The 4,713-nt window shown below is 39.7% G+C and overlaps 1 pseudogene; it reads right to left on the reverse strand.

The window, feature by feature from the left end:
- Window positions 1-680: 680 nt before the first annotated feature.
- LOC147454722 (uncharacterized) lies at window positions 681-2,694 on the reverse strand (annotated as a pseudogene).
- Between the last annotated feature and the right edge of the window lie 2,019 nt (window positions 2,695-4,713).

A 4,713-nucleotide genomic window follows, 5' to 3' on the forward strand; every position in this document is an offset into this window, starting at 1 on the left:
AAAAGACTTAAGAAGCATATTTAAGACACATGTTCAAATGATCCTCCACATGTGGCCCTCATGATGTGCTTGAATCCTACTGGATAGGTTTTAAAGGGGTCCAATGAGAATTTAGATGCATAAAAATAAATAATTCTCTCAAAGAGGAAAAAGAGGACACATGTTCAAATAAAATAATTAAATAATATGAGAGAGAGAGAGAGAGAGATGGACCAAGCATGAGAGGAGGGTATACTCTTCCACACACACGCACACACACACACACACACACATTCTCTCATTGTGTGGAGGCAAAGTGCAAGAGCTCCAATGCTTAAGCTTGCCATATTCTTCATCTTCATTACTATGCTATTATGCTATGCTAAGCAAGAAGAGTGATGATAAGTGAGGAACTATTTCTTTCTCCTATGAATGATTCTTCTTCCTCTTCCCTACCCTCATTCCCCGCTAGCTCTCTCCACCTTTGAAGGTGTTTGAGGCCTCGGGACTAAGGATTCGGATAGTTAGTGCTTTTTGCAAAGTTTATGTTATGCTCGTGATGCATGAAGCTTTCCATCTTCATAGCATCACCAAGGTCACAAGGAACACAAAGAATGTATTGTACCAAGTCTCTCTTGATGGGAGAATCTATAATACAAACGCCTTTTGGAGGGGGGACCGGCTTCAAGCAAATCCGCTCCTCAACTATTGTCATGTTCTCTAATACTCTCTCTATAAAGTTGTAGCAACTGAGGTAAATCAACAAGTTCAGACTCTTCCATCCATTTGACATCCAATGATGCAAAGTTCTTGACCTTCATCAAGTAGCATCTTGCAACCTTTCCTCTAACCTTCCTTTTCTTATGTGCCAATATTTGTTCAGGAACAAGAATCTCATCTAATTTTTCAACTTCGGGATGTTCCTCATCAAGCATATTCTCTGGCGCATCACCAACAAAGGGCCTTAAAAAAGATGACATGAAAAGCATTATGTATTTTCTAGTCTTCTGGTAGCTTCAACATGTAAGCTACATCGTTGATCTTTTCCAAAATTGAAAAGGACCATAGTATCATACACTGAGCTTTGGAAACAAATGTTCCTTGACTTTTCTTTTCCTTAACCTAGACTTTTCAAAGTGCAAAAGTACCCAATCAACAAGTGAAAATACAAGTTCACAACAATGACGATTGACAACTTTCTTTTGCTTAGCATGAGTCTTCTCAGCTTTCCTTTCTTCAAAAGATTTGCCAAAAAAATACCTTTTTTGTCCTTGTCCTCGCTCAAAATAAGGTTTAGACTCCTTCTTGGACGTGTCAGTTTCATCAGTGGCATTAGGAAAAGTTTGGACTCAAAAATGGGCCTTGTAAGAATTGTTGATGTGGCATAGCTTTCAAAAAGTGGGGATCGGTAAATTTTTTGCAAATAAGATCCAAACTTGTTGGAGGTTGGATATTTAGAATCTACTCTTCAAATGCTATCTATTGATATATAGCATGCATGTATCGGACATTGCCTTCATGTAGATCTAGAAAAAGGTGATTTTAGATTACCGTAACGGTAGCAAAACTTGGCTGATTGAAAAAAAAATGGCATAACTTTCATAGAAGTCATCCAAACTTTTTGGACCTTAGCTCTTTAGAATCCATTTTTCAAGAACTTTCCAATGATAGGTCATATCATGGGGTTCTAAGCAATATTTAGAGGGGTCTACCGGGTTGCTTTCTTTTGTACAACTTTGATGATGTGGCACTCTTAAAAGGCCCAAAAATGAGTTCAAAATTTTCCTAATGAGGGTTTCTTTGTGGGAGTCATAGAAGTCTTTGCCACATTATTGCCCTAAGACCTATTTCCTGAAAACTGTTTGCCCTAAGACCGTCTCTTGTTGCTATTAAATCCATTGAAGGTTCCTTTTGACATATTACTGGCCACTCTTGCATTCTCAATCAAATTTGTCATATTCATGACAATAGTCTTTGTGTAGTAGTCCCTAATTACCTTGAGAAATTCACAACAGTGCTTCTTAACCTGTTATGACTGGCATAAACGTATAGGAGGTTACTCGTAACAGTGTGGCCCAAAACTGTTTATTGAACTCTTCAAGATTCGCACATTTTCTAGCATTCAACTCGTGCCATTCTATCAACACATCCACTTCAAAAGTGTTTGTAAGTTATGCATGTGCAAAAAGCTATTTGAATTGGACCAACGTTGTAGGGGCTTGACCTTGATTCAACAATGAATTCCACCATTGAAGCACATTCCCTTTCAAGAAAGAGGAAGTCTTGCATATTTTCAAAGACTTTGTGAAGTTTCCTCCAACATAAGCTATATCAAAATGTTGTATAAAGGTCAAATCCTTCAGTTGATCCTCAGTTCCCCTGAAAGTTTCAAACTTCACTCCCTGGACACCTTCCTTGTAATCCTTAGGCTAACTCAAATTGTCTTAAACAGGTGCCTGTAAAAGTGGTGCTCCATGATTTTCCATTCCAGCACTTGCATCACATGTTTTACCTATCATATCTGCATTTTGGGCATGGGGCATATGGCTGCAAAAAAACAGCCATACCAAACTGTGCTAAATGCATTCAAAATTGACAATAGGAACCCTAAAAACGTCATTGGACACCCATGTTTACATACATAGGGTTAATCTTGCCTGGTTGCATTGTCCCAAACACATTCCCTGGAATATAACATGTGGAAGGTCCACCCATAGCTTGAAACAATAAACCACATATGAAGTAGGTAACGAAATGGTCTGATGCATAGCGGCACGTTCATTACTCCCTTGACCATTCACAAACGGTTTTTATCCAGGTAAAGCTAATTTCTTGGGGGATCAATGGACACCGTTGGCTGCTCAATCACATGGTCTTTCCCTCGAGCATCACAGACCTCTGTGCATGATGGGAAATCTCATTTTTCTGCAACAGCTCAGTCATGCCCTGTGTCGGAGCCTCAAAACCATGTGTCGTTGCCTGAAATTCCTATGTAGGAGCCTGTAAGAACTCTTGCATCCTTGGATTCTTGGTCAACTGCTGAAACATTTTCATGCAGCTACGTAGTTGAGCTCTGAAAAAACTATCCTCTTCTTGAAAGAGTTGAAGGAACTTTCTATGTGCCATGTGAGGAAGATCCCTCTTCAGGTACTTGGTCTCTCTTCTTTGCCATGATGATAGCCTATGTGTTTCTTTCACTCACAACAATCCACACTGCACTTTGTGAATAAAAGTGGTTATCCCATCGATGGAACCATATAACCAACCACTACACAGTAGAGGGCGGTACTAATTCAATAACCAATTAAATTTGCACACAAGATTGAGAAGTAAAGAGAGCATAGATACGTCCAACGACTAGATCGTCACTACGCACACGAAGACCGACACCCTGTAGGCCCCAAAGACTGGCACCCCTTTTGGTATTTCTTTATTCAATTGAATATATACAATCCAAGCACTTAGATCAAACTCTCACCAAGTCGTCCAAACTTGTCAAGGCAGTGAAATCGTAGGTTTTCGACCTGACTTTGGCAGCATAACCGTGCCAAAACCCCTCTAGGTCAACGTGTCCAAGGAGCTCCCGCATGCAATGGGACAATCCTCCTGTGATTTGGACAAGTTTTCACCCGAGAAAACTCTCCAAATTCACACACATCACAATGCAATTTACGGATGGCCATGACCACCTTGCGGACACTTCTTGTTAGTTGCCAAAGGATGACATAAATGGATGTTAAAGTCTAATTAATCCTCAAGACAACATTCTTACATGGTGATCTTCATGAGGACACTTACATGCAGCAACCACAGGGTTTTGTTGAGAACATCAAAGAGAAGTTGGTGTGTAAGCTTAAGAGAAGCCTTTATGGTTTGAAGCATGCACCACAAGAAAGGTCTCATAAGTTTCTCTCATAAAGTCTCAAGGATATAGGCGGACCAAGATTGATCATTGCCTCTACTTGAAGAAAGCTACAGAAAGTACTCTTTCAATATTATATGTGGATGATATGGTTAGAGAAGGACACTCCACAGATGCATTCAAGTTGAAGTTACATGAGTACTTTGACATGCAAAATTTAGGTGAGGCAAACCACATTCTTGGCATGCTCATTATGTAGGACAAGTCGACGAAGGTTCTTTACTTGTCACAGAAAGAGTACATTTTGTCATGTACTAAAGTGTTTCAATATGGATGAGGGGAGCTGTTTCCAACTCCATTGTCTCCATGTGTGAAACTTCACCACAAGAGAATTGCCCCAAATCTAATGAAGAAAGGGTTGAGATAGCCACGATTCCTTATGATGCATCTATTGTGGATTCCTCAATGTACACCATGATTGGAACTCATGCAAACGTTGCTTTTGTAGTGGGAGTTGTTAGCAAACTTATGAGAATCATTGGAGGAGGTGTGCACATTATGCAAAGAATGTGGACAACAAAAGGTCTATGTTAGTTTATTTCTTTACATTCACTAGCGATGAGGTTTCATGGCAAGCTTTTTTGCAATATTTTACCTCTCAATCTACCATAGAAGCTGCCGTGTCAAATACTAGCAAAGAAGCTATTTGGCTTATTTGTCTAGAGAGTGGCTTGGCCATAAATGCAAAAGTTCAAGTTTTGCATTGCAATAGTCAAAGTGCTATCCGATTAACACGGAATCCAGTGTTTCATGCAAAGACGAAGCACATCGCTATGAGATATCACTTCATTCGTGAGGTTCTTGAAGACAAG

The sequence above is a fragment of the Adiantum capillus-veneris genome, chromosome 7, assembly GCF_014529385.1.
Source record: "Adiantum capillus-veneris isolate H3 chromosome 7, ASM1452938v2, whole genome shotgun sequence".
Lineage (NCBI taxonomy): Eukaryota > Viridiplantae > Streptophyta > Polypodiopsida > Polypodiales > Pteridaceae > Adiantum > Adiantum capillus-veneris.